General features: G+C 46.8%; 14 non-coding genes across 14 annotated transcripts; all 14 read right to left on the reverse strand.

Annotated features, from left to right (window-relative positions):
* Positions 1-502: 502 nt before the first annotated feature.
* Trnak-cuu (transfer RNA lysine (anticodon CUU)) lies at positions 503-575 on the reverse strand. Its single transcript has one exon. It is a non-coding gene; the product is annotated as a tRNA-Lys (tRNA).
* A 1,439-nt stretch (positions 576-2,014) lies between these two features.
* Positions 2,015-2,087, reverse strand: Trnak-cuu (transfer RNA lysine (anticodon CUU)). The gene has a single exon. It is a non-coding gene; the product is annotated as a tRNA-Lys (tRNA).
* Positions 2,088-3,518: 1,431 nt separating this feature from the next.
* Positions 3,519-3,591, reverse strand: Trnak-cuu (transfer RNA lysine (anticodon CUU)). Its single transcript has one exon. It is a non-coding gene; the product is annotated as a tRNA-Lys (tRNA).
* Positions 3,592-5,012: 1,421 nt separating this feature from the next.
* Trnak-cuu (transfer RNA lysine (anticodon CUU)) lies at positions 5,013-5,085 on the reverse strand. The gene has a single exon. It is a non-coding gene; the product is annotated as a tRNA-Lys (tRNA).
* A 1,452-nt stretch (positions 5,086-6,537) lies between these two features.
* Positions 6,538-6,610, reverse strand: Trnak-cuu (transfer RNA lysine (anticodon CUU)). The gene has a single exon. It is a non-coding gene; the product is annotated as a tRNA-Lys (tRNA).
* Positions 6,611-8,070: 1,460 nt separating this feature from the next.
* Positions 8,071-8,143, reverse strand: Trnak-cuu (transfer RNA lysine (anticodon CUU)). Its single transcript has one exon. It is a non-coding gene; the product is annotated as a tRNA-Lys (tRNA).
* Positions 8,144-9,587: 1,444 nt separating this feature from the next.
* Trnak-cuu (transfer RNA lysine (anticodon CUU)) lies at positions 9,588-9,660 on the reverse strand. Its single transcript has one exon. It is a non-coding gene; the product is annotated as a tRNA-Lys (tRNA).
* Positions 9,661-11,091: 1,431 nt separating this feature from the next.
* Trnak-cuu (transfer RNA lysine (anticodon CUU)) lies at positions 11,092-11,164 on the reverse strand. The gene has a single exon. It is a non-coding gene; the product is annotated as a tRNA-Lys (tRNA).
* Positions 11,165-12,612: 1,448 nt separating this feature from the next.
* Trnak-cuu (transfer RNA lysine (anticodon CUU)) lies at positions 12,613-12,685 on the reverse strand. The gene has a single exon. It is a non-coding gene; the product is annotated as a tRNA-Lys (tRNA).
* A 1,451-nt stretch (positions 12,686-14,136) lies between these two features.
* On the reverse strand, positions 14,137-14,209 carry Trnak-cuu (transfer RNA lysine (anticodon CUU)). Its single transcript has one exon. It is a non-coding gene; the product is annotated as a tRNA-Lys (tRNA).
* Positions 14,210-15,660: 1,451 nt separating this feature from the next.
* Positions 15,661-15,733, reverse strand: Trnak-cuu (transfer RNA lysine (anticodon CUU)). The gene has a single exon. It is a non-coding gene; the product is annotated as a tRNA-Lys (tRNA).
* Positions 15,734-17,199: 1,466 nt separating this feature from the next.
* Positions 17,200-17,272, reverse strand: Trnak-cuu (transfer RNA lysine (anticodon CUU)). Its single transcript has one exon. It is a non-coding gene; the product is annotated as a tRNA-Lys (tRNA).
* A 1,435-nt stretch (positions 17,273-18,707) lies between these two features.
* Positions 18,708-18,780, reverse strand: Trnak-cuu (transfer RNA lysine (anticodon CUU)). Its single transcript has one exon. It is a non-coding gene; the product is annotated as a tRNA-Lys (tRNA).
* Positions 18,781-20,217: 1,437 nt separating this feature from the next.
* On the reverse strand, positions 20,218-20,290 carry Trnak-cuu (transfer RNA lysine (anticodon CUU)). Its single transcript has one exon. It is a non-coding gene; the product is annotated as a tRNA-Lys (tRNA).
* Between the last annotated feature and the right edge of the window lie 2,339 nt (positions 20,291-22,629).

The following is a 22,629-nucleotide window of genomic DNA, read 5'->3' on the forward strand; positions in this document are numbered from 1 at the left end:
ATTCTTAATAAAAGGCATGTCGCTAATTGTTCGTCATCACAGATACTGTTTGATATACGGCCACGACGCGCAACTGATTTCCAAAATTCGACTTCTTCCTTTGAGGATGGAACTCACGACCCTTGGTTTACTAGTCCAGTGCTCTACCACTGAGCTAAAGAGGCGCGGCCTAGCGCTACCTTTGCGTACTTCGTCCTTACGGTCGTCTGGATCATCAGACTTCAGCTGACAACACTTCATATTACCGACTAATATTTGCAGCTATGGCGACCCATTACTGCTTGGCTACACATCTGACACGTAACCGATGTCCTCTCCAAACAACAACACTTGCATTTCAGAACATGTCTTTCACACATGTCTACAAAATCACCTTCACCTTCAAATACCGTTTCCTTGCGACTGACAGAGACGTAGGCAAAGTTTAAAGTTGCTATTTCCATTACATCACGTTAATCAGAAAAACGGTAATTTACATCTGCAGCGGAACAAAATTCCGTTTCGCCCAGCGTGGGGCTCGAACCCACGACCCTGAGATTAAGAGTCTCATGCTCTACCGACTGAGCTAGCCGGGCTGCTTCGGTGAATACTTGCCGGGCAGCACGTCACACAGTACTCGTTTGGGTTGGGTGGTCCCATACAGAATCTCTCCATGTTGCCTAATGTTTTCCTAAGGTCACACTCGTCACGTACTTCACTTTTATTTCATAATCATTTCTGAGAGGTAAGGAATTGCATGACAACCTGCAGAGCTAGTGGCGTCAAAATTAACACTCATACCTGATGTGACTCAAAAGGCGAACGAGTTACTTTCCGACGTTGTTTTAGATGTGCAAGTGCCAGTGGAAACTCGCGGTGACGGCACTCTGCCGACCATTTCGCTAGTTAACACCGGTCTTGTAGTGTGTGTTTCAAGCTCAAGAGCATCTCCAAGCAGAAAATGGTCAACAGCAACATTCAGACGGTTTCGTACTGCTCAAATGCTACATTAAAACGGAATGTTTCTTTTTCAGAACTGATAAAACACGAGCGTGACAGCATTCGAACCTGTAATCTTCAGATCCGAAGTCCGACGCCTTATCTATTAGGCCACACAGTCACTGACGACCAAGTGCAACTTGTATATGACTCATCTCGAAACGCTCACACCCCTGATTATTTGTGTTTTCGTTCTACACAGCCGCTGCCCTTGCTCTTTCCCACCCATTCGTTACATTCAACCTCTTACGTGACCGACCAAATATAGACTGGGAAACAAGACCACACACTTTGTGCATACGGAATCGAAGGCAGGGCGTGCCTCGCCGCATTTGCCACGATGGCCATTTGCTACTTCTGCAGAAGCGGCGGCGGCGGCGACGACGACGACGACGACGACGACCGCGAGAGGCTCTGACATATGTGAGAAATACATCTATAAAATGTAATTCAGACTGCCTCGTCCCACCTTATGCTGAACCGCTTTGGCAAAGGCTTTATCTGCGCCATTCGCCTTAATCACATCTGAGAGTAATTCTTAATAAAAGGCATGTCGCTAATTGTTCGTCATCACAGATACTGTTTGCTATACGGCCACGACGCGCAACTGATTTCCAAAATTCGACTTCTTCCTTTGAGGATGGAACTCACGACCCTTGGTTTACTAGTCCAGTGCTCTACCACTGAGCTAAAGAGGCGCGGCCTAGCGATACCTTTGCGTACTTCGTCCTTACGGTCGTCTGGATCATCAGACTTCAGCTGACAACACTTCATATTACCGACTAATATTTGCAGCTATGGCGACCCATTACTGCTTGGCTACACATCTGACACGTAACCGATGTCCTCTCCAAACAACAACACTTGCATTTCAGAACATGTCTTTCACACATGTCTACAAAATCACCTTCACCTTCAAATACAGTTTCCTTGCGACTGACAGAGACGTAGGCAAAGTTTAAAGTTGCTATTTCCATTACATCACGTTAATCAGAAAAACGGTAATTTACATCTGCAGCGGAACAAAATTCCGTTTCGCCCAGCGTGGGGCTCGAACCCACGACCCTGAGATTAAGAGTCTCATGCTCTACCGACTGAGCTAGCCGGGCTGCTTCGGTGAATACTTGCCGGGCAGCACGTCACACAGTACTCGTTTGGGTTGGGTGGTCCCATACAGAATTTCTCCATGTTGCCTAATGTTTTCCTAACGTCACACTCGTCATGTACTTCACTTTTATTTCATAATCATTTCTGAGAGGTAAGGAATTGCATGACAACCTGCAGAGCTAGTGGCGTCAAAATAACCACTCATACTTGATGTGACTCAAAAGGCGAACGAGTTACTTTCCGACGTTGTTTTAGATGTGCAAGTGCCAGTGGAAACTCGCGGTGACGGCACTCTGCCGACCATTTCGCTTGTTAACACCGGTCTTGTAGTGTGTGTTTCAAGCTCAAGAGCATCTCCAAGCAGAAAATGGTCAACAGCAACATTCAGACGGTTTCGTACTGCTCAAATGCTACATTAAAACGGAATGTTTCTTTTTCAGAACTGATAAAACACGAGCGTGACAGCATTCGAACCTGTAATCTTCAGATCCGAAGTCCGACGCCTTATCTATTAGGCCACACAGTCACTGACGACCAAGTGCAACTTGTATATGACTCATCTCGAAACGCTCACACCCCTAATTATTTGTGTTTTCGTTCTACACAGCCGCTGCCCTTGCTCTTTCCCACCCATTCGTTACATTCAACCTCTTACGTGACCGACCAAATATAGACTGGAAAACAAGACCACACACTTCGTGCATACGGAATTCGAAGGCAGGGCGTGCCTCGCCGCATTTGCCACGATGGCCATTTGCTACTTCTGCAGAAGCGGCGGCGGCGACGACGAACACGACGACCGCGAGAGGCTCTGACATATGTGAGAAATACATCTATAAAATGTAATTCAGACTGCCTCGTCCCACCTTATGCTGAACCGCTTTGGCAAAGGCTTTATCTACGCCATTCGCCTTAATCACATCTGAGAGTAATTCTTAATAAAAGGCATGTCGCTAATTGTTCGTCATCACAGATACTGTTTGCTATACGGCCACGACGCGCAACTGATTTCCAAAATTCGACTTCTTCCTTTGAGGATGCAACTCACGACCCTTGGTTTACTAGTCCAGTGCTCTACCACTGAGCTAAAGAGGCGCGGCCTAGCGAAACTTTTGCGTACTTCGTCCTTACCGTCGTCTGGATCATCAGACTTCAGCTGACAATACTTCATATTACCGACTAATATTTGCAGCTATGGCGACCCATTACTGCTTGGCTACACATCTGACACGTAACCGATGTCCTCTCCAAACAACAACACTTGCATTTCAGAACATGTCTTTCACACATGTCTACAAAATCACCTTCACCTTCAAATACAGTTTCCTTGCGACTGACAGAGACGTAGGCAAAGTTTAAAGTTGCTATTTCCATTACATCACGTTAATCAGAAAAACGGTAATTTACATCTGCAGCGGAACAAAATTCCGTTTCGCCCAGCGTGGGGCTCGAACCCACGACCCTGAGATTAAGAGTCTCATGCTCTACCGACTGAGCTAGCCGGGCTGCTTCGGTGAATACTTGCCGGGCAGCACGTCACACAGTACTCGTTTGGGTTGGGTGGTCCCATACAGAATCTCTCCATGCTGCCTAATGTTTTCCTAACGTCACACTCGTCACGTACTTCACTTTTATTTCATAATCATTTCTGAGAGGTAAGGAATTGCATGACAACCTGCAGAGCTAGTGGCGTCAAAATTAACACTCATACTTGATGTGACTCAAAAGGAGCACGAGTTACTTTCCGACGTTGTTTTAGATGTGCAAGTGCCAGTGGAAGCTCGCGGTGACGGCACTCTGCCGACCATTTCGCTAGTTAACACCGGTCTTGTAGTGTGTGTTTCAAGCTCAAGAGCATCTCCAAGCAGAAAATGGTCAACAGCAACATTCAGACGGTTTCGTACTGCTCAAATGCTACATTAAAACGGTATGTTTCTTTTTCAGAACTGATAAAACACGAGCGTGACAGCATTCGAACCTGTAATCTTCAGATCCGAAGTCCGACGCCTTATCTATTAGGCCACACAGTCACTGACGACCAAGTGCAACTTGTATATGACTCATCTCGAAACGCTCACACCCCTGATAATTTGTGTTTTCGTTCTACACAGCCGCTGCCCTTGCTCTTTCCCACCCATTCGTTACATTCAACCTCTTACGTGACCGACCAAATATAGACTGGAAAACAAGACCACACACTTCGTGCATACGGAATCGAAGGCAGGGCGTGCCTCGCCGCATTTGCCACGATGGCTATTTGCTACTTCTGCAGAAGCGGCGGCGGCGGCGACGACCGCGAGAGGCTCTGACATATGAGAGAAATACATCTATAAAATGTAATTCAGACTGCCTCGTCCCACCTTATGCTGAACCGCTTTGGCAAAGGCTTTATTTGCGCCATTCGCCTTAATCACATCTGAGAGTAATTCTTAATAAAAGGCATGTCGCTAATTGTTCGTCATCACAGATACTGTTTGCTATACGGCCACGACGCGCAACTGATTTCCAAAATTCGACTTCTTCCTTTGAGGATGGAACTCACGACTCTTGGTTTACTAGTCCAGTGCTCTACCACTGAGCTAAAGAGGCGCGGCCTATCGGGACCTTTGCGTACTTCGTCCTTACGGTCGTCTGGATCATCAGACTTCAGCTGACAACACTTCATATTACCGACTAATATTTGCAGCTATGGCGACCCATTACTGCTTGGCTACACATCTGACACGTAACCGATGTCCTCTCCAAACAACAACACTTGCATTTCAGAACATGTCTTTCACACATGTCTACAAAATCACCTACACCTTCAAATACAGTTTCCTTGCGACTGACAGAGACGTAGGCAAAGTTTAAAGTTGCTATTTCCATTACATCACGTTAATCAGAAAAACGGTAATTTACATCTGCAGCGGAACAAAATTCCGCTTCGCCCAGCGTGAGGCTCGAACCCACGACCCTGAGGTTAAGAGTCTCATGCTCTACCGACTGAGCTAGCCGGGCTGCTTCGGTGAATACTTGCCGGTCAGCACGTCACACAGTACTCGTTTTGGTTGGGTGGTCCCATACAGAATCTCTCCATGCTGGCTAATGTTTTCCTAACGTCACACTCGTCACGTACTTCACTTTTATTTCATAATCATTTCTGAGAGGTAAGGAATTGCATGACAACCTGCAGAGCTAGTGGCGTCAAAATTAACACTCATACTTGATGTGACTCAAAAGGCGAACGAATTACTTTCCGACGTTGTTTTAGATGTGCAAGTGCCAGTGGAAACTCGCGGTGACGGCACTCTGCCGACCATTTCGCTAGTTAACACCGGTCTTGTAGTGTGTGTTTCAAGCTCAAGAGCATCTCCAAGCAGAAAATGGTCAACAGCAACATTCAGACGGTTTCGTACTGCTCAAATGCTACATTAAAACGGAATGTTTCTTTTTCAGAACTGATAAAACACGAGCGTGACAGCATTCGAACCTGTAATCTTCAGATCCGAAGTCCGACGCCTTATCCATTAGGCCACACAGTCACTGACGACCAAGTGCAACTTGTATATGACTCATCTCGAAACGCTCACACCCCTGATAATTTGTGTTTTCGTTCTACACAGCCGCTGCCCTTGCTCTTTCCCACCCATTCGTTACATTCAACCTCTCACGTGACCGACCAAATATAGACTGGGAAACAAGACCACACACTTTGTGCATACGGAATCGAAGGCATGGCGTGCCTCGCCGCATTTGCCACGATGGCCATTTGCTACTTCTGCAGAAGCGGCGGCGGCGCGACGACGACGACGACGACGACGACGACGACGACGACCGCGAGAAGGCCCTGACATATGTGAGAAATACATCTATAAAATCTAATTCAGACTGCCTCGTCCCACCTTATGCTGAACCGCTTTGGCAAATGCTTTATCTGCGCCATTCGCCTTAATCACATCTGAGAGTAATTCTTAATAAAAGGCATGTCGCTAATTGTTCGTCATCACAGATACTGTTTGCTATACGGCAACGACGCGCAACTGATTTCCAAAATTCGACTTCTTCCTTTGAGGATGGAACTCACGACCCTTGGTTTACTAGTCCAGTGCTCTACCACTGAGCTAAAGAGGCGCGGCCTAGCGGTACTTTTGCGTACTTCGTCCTTACGGTCGTCTGGATCATCAGACTTCAGCTGACAACACTTCATATTACAGACTAATATTTGCAGCTATGGCGACCCATTACTGCTTGGCTACACATCTGACACGTAACCGATGTCCTCTCCAAACAACAACACTTGCATTTCAGAACATGTCTTTCACACATGTCTACAAAATCACCTACACCTTCAAATACAGTTTCCTTGCGACTGACAGAGACGTAGGCAAAGTTTAAAGTTTGCTATTTCCATTACATCACGTTAATCAGAAAAACGGTAATTTACATCTGCAGCGGAACAAAATTCCGCTTCGCCCAGCGTGAGGCTCGAACCCACGACCCTGAGGTTAAGAGTCTCATGCTCTACCGACTGAGCTAGCCGGGCTGCTTCGGTGAATACTTGCCAGTCAGCACGTCACACACTACTCGTTTTGGTTGGGTGGTCCCATACAGAATCTCTCCATGCTGGCTAATGTTTTCCTAACGTCACACTCGTCACGTACTTCACTTTTATTTCATAATCATTTCTGAGAGGTAAGGAATTGCATGACAACCTGCAGAGCTAGTGGCGTCAAAATTAACACTCATACTTGATGTGACTCAAAAGGCGAACGAATTACTTTCCGACGTTGTTTTAGATGTGCAAGTGCCAGTGGATACTCGCGGTGACGGCACTCTGCCGACCATTTCGCTAGTTAACACCGGTCTTGTAGTGTGTGTTTCAAGCTCAAGAGCATCTCCAAGCAGAAACTGGTCAACAGCAACATTCAGACGGTTTCGTACTGCTCAAATGCTACATTAAAACGGAATGTTTCTTTTTCAGAACTGATAAAACACGAGCGTGACAGCATTCGAACCTGTAATCTTCAGATCCGAAGTCCGACGCCTTATCCATTAGGCCACACAGTCACTGACGACCAAGTGCAACTTGTATATGACTCATCTCGAAACGCTCACACCCCTGATAATTTGTGTTTTCGTTCTACACAGCCGCTGCCCTTGCTCTTTCCCACCCATTCGTTACATTCAACCTCTTACGTGACCGACCAAATATAGACTGGGAAACAAGACCACACACTTTGTGCATACGGAATCGAAGGCAGGGCGTGCCTCGCCGCATTTGCCACGATGGCCATTTGCTACTTCTGCAGAAGCGGCGGCGGCGACGACGACGACGACGGCGACGACGACGACGACGACGACGACGACGACCGCGAGAGGCTCTGACATATGTGAGAAATACATCTATAAAATGTAATTCAGACCGCCTCGTCCCACCTTATGCTGAACCGCTTTGGCAAAGGCTTTATCTGCGCCATTCGCCTTAATCACATCTGAGAGTAATTCTTAATAAAAGGCATGTCGCTAATTGTTCGTCATCACAGATACTGTTTGCTATACGGCCACGACGCGCAACTGATTTCCAAAATTCGACCTCTTCCTTTGAGGATGCAACTCACGACCCTTGGTTTACTAGTCCAGTGCTCTACCACTGAGCTAAAGAGGCGCGGCCTAGCGGTACTTTTGCGTACTTCGTCCTTACGGTCGTCTGGATCATCAGACTTCAGCTGACAACACTTCATATTACCGACTAATGTTTGCAGCTACGGCGACCCATTACTGCTTGGCTACACATCTGACACGTAACCGATGTCCTCTCCAAACAACAACACTTGCATTTCAGAACATGTCTTTCACACATGTCTACAAAATCACCTTCACCTTCAAATACAGTTTCCTTGCGACTGACAGAGACGTAGGCAAAGTTTAAAGTTGCTATTTCCATTACATCACGTTAATCAGAAAAACGGTAATTTACATCTGCAGCGGAACAAAATTCCGTTTCGCCCAGCGTGGGGCTCGAACCCACGACCCTGAGGTTAAGAGTCTCATGCTCTACCGACTGAGCTAGCCGGGCTGCTTCGGTGAATACTTGCCAGTCAGCACGTCACACAGTACTCGTTTTGGTTGGGTGGTCCCATACAGAATCTCTCCATGCTGCCTAATGTTTTCCTAACGTCACACTCGTCACGTACTTCACTTTTATTTCATAATCATTTCTGAGAGGTAAGGAATTGCATGACAACCTGCAGAGCTAGTGGCGTCAAAATTAACACTCATACTTGATGTGACTCAAAAGGCGAACGAGTTACTTTCCGACGTTGTTTTAGATGTGCAAGTGCCAGTGGAAACTCGCGGTGACGGCACTCTGCCGACCATTTCGCTAGTTAACACCGGTCTTGTAGTGTGTGTTTCAAGCTCAAGAGCATCTCCAAGCAGAAAATGGTCAACAGCAACATTCAGACGGTTTCGTACTGCTCAAATGCTACATTAAAACGTAATGTTTCTTTTTCAGAACTGATAAAACACGAGCGTGACAGCATTCGAACCTGTAATCTTCAGATCCGAAGTCCGACGCCTTATCCATTACGCCACACTGTCACTGACGACCAAGTGCAACTTGTATATGACTCATCTCGAAACGCTCACACCCCTGATTATTTGTGTTTTCGTTCTACACAGCCGCTGCCCTTGCTCTTTCCCACCCATTCGTTACATTCAACCTCTTACGTGACCGACCAAATATAGACTGGGAAACAAGACCACACACTTTGTGCATACGGAATCGAAGGCAGGGCGTGCCTCGCCGCATTTGTCACGATGGCCATTTACTACTTCTGCAGAAGCGGCGGAGACGACGACGACGACGACGACGACGACGACGACGACCGCGAGAGGCTCTGACATATGTGAGAAATACATCTATAAAATGTAATTCAGACTGCCTCGTCCCACCTTATGCTGAACCGCTTTGGCAAAGGCTTTATTTGCGCCATTCGCCTTAATCACATCTGAGAGTAATTCTTAATAAAAGCATGTCGCTAATTGTTCGTCATCACAGATACTGTTTGCTATACGGCCACGACGCGCAACTGATTTCCAAAATTCGACTTCTTCCTTTGAGGATGGAACTCACGACTCTTGGTTTACTAGTCCAGTGCTCTACCACTGAGCTAAAGAGGCGCGGCCTATCGGGACCTTTGCGTACTTCGTCCTTACGGTCGTCTGGATCATCAGACTTCAGCTGACAACACTTTATATTACCGACTAATATTTGCAGCTATGGCGACCCATTACTGCTTGGCTACACATCTGACACGTAACCGATGTCCTCTCCAAACAACAACACTTGCATTTCAGAACATGTCTTTCACACATGTCTACAAAATCACCTTCACCTTCAAATACAGTTTCCTTGCGACTGACAGAGACGTAGGCAAAGTTTAAAGTTGCTATTTCCATTACATCACGTTAATCAGAAAAACGGTAATTTACATCTGCAGCGGAACAAAATTCCGTTTCGCCCAGCGTGGGGCTCGAACCCACGACCCTGAGATTAAGAGTCTCATGCTCTACCGACTGAGCTAGCCGGGCTGCTTCGGTGAATACTTCCCGGGCAGCACGTCACACAGTACTCGTTTGGGTTGGGTGGTCCCATACATAATCTCTCCATGTTGCCTAATGTTTTTCTAACGTCACACTCGGTACGTACTTCACTTTTATTTCATAATCATTTCTGAGAGGTAAGGAATTGCATGACAACCTGCAGAGCTAGTGGCGTCAAAATTAACACTCATACTTGATGTGACTTAAAAGGCGAACGAGTTACTTTCCGACGTTGTTTTAGATGTGCAAGTGCCAGTGGAAACTCGCGGTGACGGCACTCTGCCGACCATTTCGCTAGTTAACACCGGTCTTGTAGTGTGTGTTTCAAGCTCAAGAGCATCTCCAAGCAGAAAATGGTCAACAGCAACATTCAGACGGTTTCGTACTGCTCAAATGCTACATTAAAACGGTATGTTTCTTTTTCAGAACAGATAAAACACGAGCGTGACAGCATTCGAACCTGTAATCTTCAGATCCGAAGTCCGACGCCTTATCTATTAGGCCACACAGTCACTGACGACCAAGTGCAACTTGTATATGACTCATCTCGAAACGCTCACACCCCTGATAATTTGTGTTTTCGTTCTACACAGCCGCTGCCCTTGCTCTTTCCCACCCATTCGTTACATTCAACCTCTTACGTGACCGACCAGATATAGACTGGAAAACAAGACCACACACTTCGTGCATACGGAATTCGAAGGCAGGGCGTGCCTCGCCGCATTTGCCACGATGGCCATTTGCTACTTCTGCAGAAGCGGCGGCGGCGACGACGAACACGACGACCGCGAGAGGCTCTGACATATGTGGGAAATACATCTATAAAATGTAATTCAGACTGCCTCGTCCCACCTTATGCTGAACCGCTTTGGCAAAGGCTTTATCTACGCCATTCGCCTTAATCACATCTGAGAGTAATTCTTAATAAAAGGCATGTCGCTAATTGTTCGTCATCACAGATACTGTTTGCTATACGGCCACGACGAGCAACTGATTTCCAAAATTCGACTTCTTCCTTTGAGGATGCAACTCACGACCCTTGGTTTACTAGTCCAGTGCTCTACCACTGAGCTAAAGAGGCGCGGCCTAGCGATACCTTTGCGTACTTCGTCCTTACGGTCGTCTGTATCATCAGACTTCAGCTGACAATACTTCATATTACCGACTAATATTTGCAGCTATGGCGACCCATTACTGCTTGGCTACACATCTGACACGTAACCGATGTCCTCTCCAAACAACAACACTTGCATTTCAGAACATGTCTTTCACACATGTCTACAAAATCACCTTCACCTTCAAATACAGTTTCCTTGCGACTGACAGAGACGTAGGCAAAGTTTAAAGTTGCTATTTCCATTACATCACGTTAATCAGAAAAACGGTAATTTACATCTGCAGCGGAACAAAATTCCGTTTCGCCCAGCGTGGGGCTCGAACCCACGACCCTGAGATTAAGAGTCTCATGCTCTACCGACTGAGCTAGCCGGGCTGCTTCGGTGAATACTTGCCGGGCAGCACGTCACACAGTACTCGTTTGGGTTGGGTGGTCCCATACAGAATCTCTCCATGCTGCCTAATGTTTTCCTAACGTCACACTCGTCACGTACTTCACTTTTATTTCATAATCATTTCTGAGAGGTAAGGAATTGCATGACAACCTGCGGAGCTAGTGGCGTCAAAATTAACACTCATACTTGATGTGACTCAAAAGGAGCACGAGTTACTTTCCGACGTTGTTTTAGATGTGCAAGTGCCAGTGGAAACTCGCGGTGACGGCACTCTGCCGACCATTTCGCTAGTTAACACCGGTCTTGTAGTGTGTGTTTCAAGCTCAAGAGCATCTCCAAGCAGAAAATGGTCAACAGCAACATTCAGACGGTTTCGTACTGCTCAAATGCTACATTAAAACGGTATGTTTCTTTTTCAGAACTGATAAAACACGAGCGTGACAGCATTCGAACCCGTAATCTTCAGATCCGAAGTCCGACGCCTTATCTATTAGGCCACACAGTCACTGACGACCAAGTGCAACTTGTATATGACTCATCTCGGAACGCTCACACCCCTGATAATTTGTGTTTTCGTTCTACACAGCCGCTGCCCTTGCTCTTTCCCACCCATTCGTTACATTCAACCTCTCACGTGACCGACCAAATATAGACTGGGAAACAAGACCACACACTTTGTGCATACGGAATCGAAGGCATGGCGTGCCTCGCCGCATTTGCCACGATGGCCATTTGCTACTTCTGCAGAAGCGGCGGCGGCGCGACGACGACGACGACGACGACGACGACGACGACCGCGAGAAGGCCCTGACATATGTGAGAAATACATCTATAAAATGTAATTCAGACTGCCTCGTCCCACCTTATGCTGAACCGCTTTGGCAAATGCTTTATCTGCGCCATTCGCCTTAATCACATCTGAGAGTAATTCTTAATAAAAGGCATGTCGCTAATTGTTCGTCATCACAGATACTGTTTGCTATACGGCAACGACGCGCAACTGATTTCCAAAATTCGACTTCTTCCTTTGAGGATGGAACTCACGACCCTTGGTTTACTAGTCCAGTGCTCTACCACTGAGCTAAAGAGGCGCGCCCTAGCGGTACTTTTGCGTACTTCGTCCTTACGGTCGTCTGGATCATCAGACTTCAGCTGACAACACTTCATATTACAGACTAATATTTGCAGCTATGGCGACCCATTACTGCTTGGCTACACATCTGACACGTAACCGATGTCCTCTCCAAACAACAACACTTGCATTTCAGAACATGTCTTTCACACATGTCTACAAAATCACCTACACCTTCAAATACAGTTTCCTTGCGACTGACAGAGACGTAGGCAAAGTTTAAAGTTGCTATTTCCATTACATCACGTTAATCAGAAAAACGGTAATTTACATCTGCAGCGGAACAAAATTCCGCTTCGCCCAGCGTGAGGCTCGAACCCACGACCCTGAGGTTAAGAGTCTCATGCTCTACCGACTGAGCTAGCCGGGCTGCTTCGGTGAATACTTGCCGGTCAGCACGTCACACAGTACTCGTTTTGGTTGGGTGGTCCCATACAGAATCTCTCCATGCTGGCTAATGTTTTCCTAACGTCACACTCGTCACGTACTTCACTTTTATTTCATAATCATTTCCGAGAGGTAAGGAATTGCATGACAACCTGCAGAGCTAGTGGCGTCAAAATTAACACTCATACTTGATGTGACTCAAAAGGCGAACGAATTACTTTCCGACGTTGTTTTAGATGTGCAAGTGCCAGTGGAAACTCGCGGTGACGGCACTCTGCCGACCATTTCGCTAGTTTACACCGGTCTTGTAGTGTGTGTTTCAAGCTCAAGAGCATCTCCAAGCAGAAAATGGTCAACAGCAACATTCAGACGGTTTCGTACTGCTCAAATGCTACATTAAAACGGAATGTTTCTTTTTCAGAACTGATAAAACACGAGCGTGACAGCATTCGAACCTGTAATCTTCAGATCCGAAGTCCGACGCCTTATCCATTAGGCCACACAGTCACTGACGACCAAGTGCAACTTGTATATGACTCATCTCGAAACGCTCACACCCCTGATAATTTGTGTTTTCGTTCTACACAGCCGCTGCCCTTGCTCTTTCCCACCCATTCGTTACATTCAACCTCTTACGTGACCGACCAAATATAGACTGGGAAACAAGACCACACACTTTGTGCATACGGAATCGAAGGCAGGGCGTGCCTCGCCGCATTTGCCACGATGGCCATTTGCTACTTCTGCAGAAGCGGCGGCGGCGACGACGACGACGACGGCGACGACGACGACGACGACGACCGCGAGAGGCTCTGACATATGTGAGAAATACATCTATAAAATGTAATTCAGACTGCCTCGTCCCACCTTATGCTGAACCGCTTTGGCAAAGGCTTTATCTGCGCCATTCGCCTTAATCACATCTGAGAGTAATTCTTAATAAAAGGCATGTCGCTAATTGTTCGTCATCACAGATACTGTTTGCTATACGGCCACGACGCGCAACTGATTTCCAAAATTCAACCTCTTCCTTTGAGGATGCAACTCACGACCCTTGGTTTACTAGTCCAGTGCTCTACCACTGAGCTAAAGAGGCGCGGCCTAGCGGTACTTTTGCGTACTTCGTCCTTACGGTCGTCTGTATCATCAGACTTCAGCTGACAACACTTCATATTACCAACTAATGTTTGCAGCTACGGCGACCCATTACTGCTTGGCTACACATCTGACACGTAACCGATGTCCTCTCCAAACAACAACACTTGCATTTCAGAACATGTCTTTCACACATGTCTACAAAATCACCTTCACCTTCAAATACAGTTTCCTTGCGACTGACAGAGACGTAGGCAAAGTTTAAAGTTGCTATTTCCATTACATCACGTTAATCAGAAAAACGGTAATTTACATCTGCAGCGGAACAAAATTCCGCTTCGCCCAGCGTGAGGCTCGAACCCACGACCCTGAGGTTAAGAGTCTCATGCTCTACCGACTGAGCTAGCCGGGCTGCTTCGGTGAATACTTGCCGGTCAGCACGTCACACAGTACTCGTTTTGGTTGGGTGGTCCCATACAGAATCTCTCCATGCTGGCTAATGTTTTCCTAACGTCACACTCGTCACGTACTTCACTTTTATTTCATAATCATTTCCGAGAGGTAAGGAATTGCATGACAACCTGCAGAGCTAGTGGCGTCAAAATTAACACTCATACTTGATGTGACTCAAAAGGCGAACGAATTACTTTCCGACGTTGTTTTAGATGTGCAAGTGCCAGTGGAAACTCGCGGTGACGGCACTCTGCCGACCATTTCGCTAGTTTACACCGGTCTTGTAGTGTGTGTTTCAAGCTCAAGAGCATCTCCAAGCAGAAAATGGTCAACAGCAACATTCAGACGGTTTCGTACTGCTCAAATGCTACATTAAAACGGTATGTTTCTTTTTCAGAACTGATAAAACACGAGCGTGACAGCATTCGAACCTGTAATCTTCAGATCCGAAGTCCGACGCCTTATCCATTAGGCCACACAGTCACTGACGACCAAGTGCAACTTGTATATGACTCATCTCGAAACGCTCACACCCCTGATAATTTGTGTTTTCGTTCTACACAGCCGCTGCCCTTGCTCTTTCCCACCCATTCGTTACATTCAACCTCTTACGTGACCGACCAAATATAGACTGGGAAACAAGACCACACACTTTGTGCATACGGAATCGAAGGCAGGGCGTGCCTCGCCGCATTTGCCACGATGGCCATTTGCTACTTCTGCAGAAGCGGCGGCGGCGACGACGACGACGACGGCGACGACGACGACGACGACGACCGCGAGAGGCTCTGACATATGTGAGAAATACATCTATAAAATGTAATTCAGACTGCCTCGTCCCACCTTATGCTGAACCGCTTTGGCAAAGGCTTTATCTGCGCCATTCGCCTTAATCACATCTGAGAGTAATTCTTAATAAAAGGCATGTCGCTAATTGTTCGTCATCACAGATACTGTTTGCTATACGGCCACGACGCGCAACTGATTTCCAAAATTCAACCTCTTCCTTTGAGGATGCAACTCACGACCCTTGGTTTACTAGTCCAGTGCTCTACCACTGAGCTAAAGAGGCGCGGCCTAGCGGTACTTTTGCGTACTTCGTCCTTACGGTCGTCTGGATCATCAGACTTCAGCTGACAACACTTCATATTACCGACTAATGTTTGCAGCTACGGCGACCCATTACTGCTTGGCTACACATCTGACACGTAACCGATGTCCTCTCCAAACAACAACACTTGCATTTCAGAACATGTCTTTCACACATGTCTACAAAATCACCTTCACCTTCAAATACAGTTTCCTTGCGACTGACAGAGACGTAGGCAAAGTTTAAAGTTGCTATTTCCATTACATCACGTTAATCAGAAAAACGGTAATTTACATCTGCAGCGGAACAAAATTCCGTTTCGCCCAGCGTGGGGCTCGAACCCACGACCCTGAGGTTAAGAGTCTCATGCTCTACCGACTGAGCTAGCCGGGCTGCTTCGGTGAATACTTGCCAGTCAGCACGTCACACAGTACTCGTTTTGGTTGGGTGGTCCCACACAGAATCTCTATATGCTGCCTAATGTTTTCCTAACGTCACACTCGTCACGTACTTCACTTTTATTTCATAATCATTTCTGAGAGGTAAGGAATTGCATGACAACCTGCAGAGCTAGTGGCGTCAAAATTAACACTCATACTTGATGTGACTCAAAAGGCGAACGAGTTACTTTCCGACGTTGTTTTAGATGTGCAAGTGCCAGTGGAAACTCGCGGTGACGGCACTCTGCCGACCATTTCGCTAGTTAACACCGGTCTTGTAGTGTGTGTTTCAAGCTCAAGAGCATCTCCAAGCAGAAAATGGTCAACAGCAACATTCAGACGGTTTCGTACTGCTCAAATGCTACATTAAAACGTAATGTTTCTTTTTCAGAACTGATAAAACACGAGCGTGACAGCATTCGAACCTGTAATCTTCAGATCCGAAGCCCGACGCCTTATCCATTACGCCACACAGTCACTGACGACCAAGTGCAACTTGTATATGACTCATCTCGAAACGCTCACACCCCTGATTATTTGTGTTTTCGTTCTACACAGCCGCTGCCCTTGCTCTTTCCCACCCATTCGTTACATTCAACCTCTTACGTGACCGACCAAATATAGACTGGGAAACAAGACCACACACTTTGTGCATACGGAATCGAAGGCAGGGCGTGCCTCGCCGCATTTGTCACGATGGCCATTTACTACTTCTGCAGAAGCGGCGGAGACGACGACGACGACGACGACGACGACGACGACGACGACGACGACGACGACGACGACCGCGAGAGGCTCTGACATATGTGAGAAATACATCTATAAAATGTAATTCAGACTGCCTCGTCCCACCTTATGCTGAACCGCTTTGGCAAAGGCTTTATCTGCGCCATTCGCCTTAATCACATCTGAGAGTAATTCTTAATAAAAGGCATGTCGCTAATTGTTCGTCATCACAGATACTGTTTGCTATACGGCCACGACGCGCAACTGATTTCCAAAATTCGACTTCTTCCTTTGAGGATGGGACTCACGACCCTTGGTTTACTAGTCCAGTGCTCTACCACTGAGCTAAAGAGGCGCGGCCTAGCGGTACTTTTGCGTACTTCGTCCTTACAGTCGTCTGGATCATCAGACTTCAGCTGACAACACTTCATATTACCGACTAATGTTTGCAGCTATGGCGACCCATTACTGCTGGGCTACACATCTGACACGTAACCGATGTCCTCTCCAAACAACAACACTTGCATTTCAGAACATGTCTTTCACACATTTCTACAAAATCACCTTCACCTTCAAATACAGTTTCCTTGCGACTGACAGAGACGTAGGCAAAGTTTAAAGTTGCTATTTCCATTACATCACGTTAATCAGAAAAACGGTAATTTACATCTGCAACGGAACAAAATTCCGTTTAGCCCAGCGTGGGGCTCGAACCCACGACCCTGAGATTAAGAGTCTCATGCACTACCGACTGAGCTAGCCGGGCTGCTTCGGTGAATACTTGCCGGGCTGCACGTCACACAGTACTCCTTTGGGTTGGGTGGTCCCATACAGAATCTCTCCATGCTGCCTAATGTTTTTCTAACGTCACACTCGTCACGTACTTCACTTTTATTTCATAATCATTTCTGAGAGGTAAGGAATTGCATGACAACCTGCAGAGCTAGTGGCGTCAAAATTAACACTCATACTTGATGTGACTCAAAAGGCGAACGAGTTACTTTCCGACGTTGTTTTAGATGTGCAAGTGCCAGTGGAAACTCGCGGTGACGGCACTCTGCCGACCATTTCGCTAGTTAACACCGGTCTTGTAGTGTGTGTTTCAAGCTCAAGAGCATCTCCAAGCAAAAAATGGTCAACAGCAACATTCAGACGGTTTCGTACTGCTCAAATGCTACATTAAAACGGTATGTTTCTTTTTCAGAACTGATAAAACACGAGCGTGACAGCATTCGAACCTGTAATCTTCAGATCCGAAGTCCGACGCCCTATCCATTAGGACACACAGTCACTGACGACCAAGTGCAACTTGTATATGACTCATCTCGAAACGCTCACACCCCTGATAATTTGTGTTTTCGTTCTACACAGCCGCTGCCCTTGCTCTTTCCCACCCATTCTTTACATTCAACCTCTTACGTGACCGACGAAACATAGACTGGGAAACAAGACCACACACTTTGTGCATACGGAATCGAAGGCAGGGCGTGCCTCGCCGCATTTGCCACGATGGCCATTTGCTACTTCTGCAGAAGCGGCGACGACGACGACGACGACGACGACGACGACCTCGAGAGGCTCTGACATATGTGAGAAATACATCTATAAAATGTAATTCAGACTGCCTCGTCCCACCTTATGCTGAACCACTTTGGCACAGGCTTTATCTGCGCCATTCGCCTTAATCACATCTGAGAGTAATTCTTAATAAAAGGCATGTCGCTAATTGTTCGTCATCACAGATACTGTTTGCTATACGGCCACGACACGCAACTGATTTCCAAAATTCGACTTCTTCCTTTGAGGATGGGACTCACGACCCTTGGTTTACTAGTCCAGTGCTCTACCACTGAGCTAAAGAGGCGCGGCCTAGCGGTACTTTTGCGTACTTCGTCCTTACGGTCGTCTGGATCATCAGACTTCAGCTGACAACACTTCATATTACCGACTAATATTTGCAGCTATGGCGACCCATTACTGCTTGGCTACACATCTGACACGTAACCGATGTCCTCTCGAAACAACAACACTTGCATTTCAGAACATGTCTTTCACACATGTCTACAAAATCACCTTCACCTTCAAATACAGTTTCCTTGCGACTGTCAGAGACGTAGGCAAAGTTTAAATTGCTATTTCCATTACATCACGTTAATCAGAAAAACGGTAATTTACATCTGCAGCGGAACAAAATTCCGTTTAGCCCAGCGTGGGGCTCGAACCCACGACCCTGAGATTAAGAGTCTCATGCACTACCGACTGAGCTAGCTGGGCTGCTTCGGTGAATACTTGCCATGCAGCACGTCACACAGTACTCGTTTGGGTTGGGTGGTCCCATACAGAATCTCTCCATGCTGCCTAATGTTTTCCTAACGTCACACTCGTCACGTACTTCACTTTTATTTCATAATCATTTCTGAGAGGTAAAGGAATTGCATGACAACCTGCAGAGCTAGTGGCGTCAAAATTAACACTCATACTTGATGTGACTCAAAAGGCGAACGAGTTACTTTCCGACGTTGTTTTAGATGTGCAAGTGCCAGTGGAAACTCGCGGTGACGGCACTCTGCCGACCATTTTGCTAGTTAACACCGGTCTTGTAGTGTGTGTTTCAAGCTCAAGAGCATCTCCAAGCAGAAAATGGTCAACAGCAACATTCAGACGGTTTCGTACTGCTCAAATGCTACATTAAAACGGTATGTTTCTTTTTCAGAACTGATAAAACACGAGCGTGACAGCATTCGAACCTGTAATCTTCAGATCCGAAGTCCGACGCCTTATCCATTAGGCCACACAGTCACTGACGACCAAGTGCAACTTGTATATGACTCATCTTGAAACGCTCACACCCCTGATAATTTGTGTTTTCGTTCTACACAGCCGCTGCCCTTGCTCTTTCCCACCCATTCGTTACATTCAACCTCTTACGTGACCGACCAAATATAGACTGGGAAACAAGACCACACACTTTGTGCATACGGAATCGAAGGCAGGGCGTGCCTCGCCGCATTTGCCACGATGGCCATTTGCTACTTCTGCAGAAGCGGCGGCGGCGACGACGACGACGGCGACGACGACCGCGAGAGGCTCTGACATGTGTGAGAAATACATCTATAAAATGTAATTCAGACTGCCTCGTCCCACCTTATGCTGAACCGCTTTGGCAAAGGCTTTATCTGCGCCATTCGCCTTAATCACATCTGAGAGTAATTCTTAATAAAAGGCATGTCGCTAATTGTTCGTCATCACAGATACTGTTTGCTATACGGCCACGACGCGCAACTGATTTCCAAAATTCGACTTCTTCCTTTGAGGATGGAACTCACGACCCTTGCTTTACTAGTCCAGTGCTCTACCACTGAGCTAAAGAGGCGCGGCGTAGCGGTCCCTTTGCGTACTTCGTCCTTACGGTCGTCTGGATCATCAGACTTCAGCTGACAACACTTCATATTACCGACTAATATTTGCAGCTATGGCGACCCATTACTGCTTGGCTACACATCTGACACGTAACCGATGTCCTCTCCAAACAACAACACTTGCATTTCAGAACTTGTCTTTCACACATGTCTACAAAATCACCTTCACCTTCAAATACAGTTTCCTTGCGACTGACAGAGACGTAGGCAAAGTTTAAAGTTGCTATTTCCATTACATCACGTTAATCAGAAAAACGGTAATTTAGATCTGCAGCGGAACAAAATTCCGTTTAGCCCAGCGTGGGGCTCGAACCCACGACCCTGAGATTAAGAGTCTCATGCACTACCGACTGAGCTAGCCGGGCTGCTTCGGTGGATACCTGCCGGGCAGCACGTCACACAGTACTCGTTTGCGTTGGGTGGTCCCATACAGAATCTCTCCATGCTGCCTAATGTTTTCCTATCGTCACACTCGTCACGTACTTCACTTTTATTTCATAATCATTTCTGAGAGGTAAAGGAATTGCATGACAACCTGCAGAGCTAGTGGCGTCAAAATTAACACTCATACTTGATGTGAATCAAAAGGCGAACGAGTTACTTTCCGACGTTGTTTTAGATGTGCAAGTGCCAGTGGAAACTCGCGGTGACGGCACTCTGCCGACCATTTTGCTAGTTAACACCGGTCTTGTAGTGTGTATTTCAAGCTCAAGAGCATCTCCAAGCAGAAAATGGTCAACAGCAACATTCAGACGGTTTCGTACTGCTCAAATGCTACATTAAAACGGTATGTTTCTTTTTCAGAACTGATAAAACACGAGCGTGACAGCATTCGAACCTGTAATCTTCTGATCCGAAGTCCGACGCCTTATCCATTAGGCCACACAGTCACTGACGACCAAGTGCAACTTGTATATGACTCATCTCGAAACGCTCACACCCCTGATAATTTGTGTTTTCGTTCTACACAGCCGCTGCCCTTGCTCTTTCCCACCCATTCGTTACATTCAACCTCTTACGTGACCGACCAAATATAGACTGGGAAACAAGACCACACACTTTGTGCATACGGAATCGAAGGCAGGGCGTGCCTCGCCGCATTTGCCACGATGGCCATTTGCTACTTCTGCAGAAGCGGCGGCGGCGACGACGACGACGACGACGACGACGACGACGACGACCTCGAGAGGCTCTGACATATGTGAGAAATACATCTATAAAATGTAATTCAGACTGCCTCGTCCCACCTTATGCTGAACCACTTTGGCACAGGCTTTATCTGCGCCATTCGCCTTAATCACATCTGAGAGTAATTCTTAATAAAAGGCATGTCGCTAATTGTTCGTCATCACAGATACTGTTTGCTATACGGCCACGACGCGCAACTGATTTCCAAAATTCGACTTCTTCCTTTGAGGATGGAACTCACGACCCTCGGTTTACTAGTCCAGTGCTCTACCACTGAGCTAAAGAGGCGCGGCCTAGCGGTACTTTTGCGTACTTCGTCCTTACGGTCGTCTGGATCATCAGACTTCAGCTGACAACACTTCATATTACCGACTAATCTTTGCAGCTATGGCGACCCATTACTGCTTGGCTACACATCTGACACGTAACCGATGTCCTCTCCAAACAACAACACTTGCATTTCTGAACATGTCTTTCACACATGTCTACAAAATCACCTTCACCTTCAAATACAGTTTCCTTGCGACTGACAGAGACGTAGGCAAAGTTTAAAGTTGCTATTTCCATTACATCACGTTAATCAGAAAAACGGTAATTTACATCTGCAGCGGAACAAAATTCCGTTTAGCCCAGCGTGGGGCTCGAACCCACGACCCTGAGATTTAGAGTCTCATGCACTACCGACTGAGCTAGCCGGGCTGCTTCGGTGAATACTTGCCGGGCAGCACGTCACACAGTACTCGTTTGGGTTGGGTGGTCCCATACAGAATCTCTCCATGCTGCCTGATGTTTTCCTAACGTCACACTCGTCACGTACTTCACTTTTATTTCATAATCATTTCTGAGAGGTAAAGGAATTGCATGACAACCTGCAGAGCTAGTGGCGTCAAAATTAACACTCATACTTGATGTGACTCAAAAGGCGAACGAGTTACTTTCCGACGTTGTTTTAGATGTGCAAGTGCCAGTGGAAACTCGCGGTGACGGCACTCTGCCGACCATTTTGCTAGTTAACACCGGTCTTGTAGTGTGTGTTTCAAGCTCAAGAGCATCTCCAAGCAGAAAATGGTCAACAGCAACATTCAGACAGTTTCGTACTGCTCAAATGCTACATTAAAACGGTATGTTTCTTTTTCAGAACTGATAAAACACGAGCGTGACAGCATTCGAACCTGTAATCTTCAGATCCGAAGTCCGACGGCTTATCCATTAGGCCACACAGTCACTGACGACCAGGTGCAACTTGTATATGACTCATCTCGAAACGCTCACACCGCTGATAATTTGTGTTTTCGTTCTACACAGCCGCTGCCCTTGCTCTTTCCCACCCATTCGTTACATTCAACCTCTCACGTGACCGACCAAATATAGACTGGGAAACAAGACCACACACTTTGTGCATACGGAATCGAAGGCAGGGCGTGCCTCGCCGCATTTGCCACGATGGCCATTTGCTACTTCTGCAGAAGCGGCGGCGGCGACGACGACGACGACGACGACGACGACGACGACGACG

This window comes from Schistocerca gregaria, chromosome 8 (genome assembly GCF_023897955.1).
Source record: "Schistocerca gregaria isolate iqSchGreg1 chromosome 8, iqSchGreg1.2, whole genome shotgun sequence".
Lineage (NCBI taxonomy): Eukaryota > Metazoa > Arthropoda > Insecta > Orthoptera > Acrididae > Schistocerca > Schistocerca gregaria.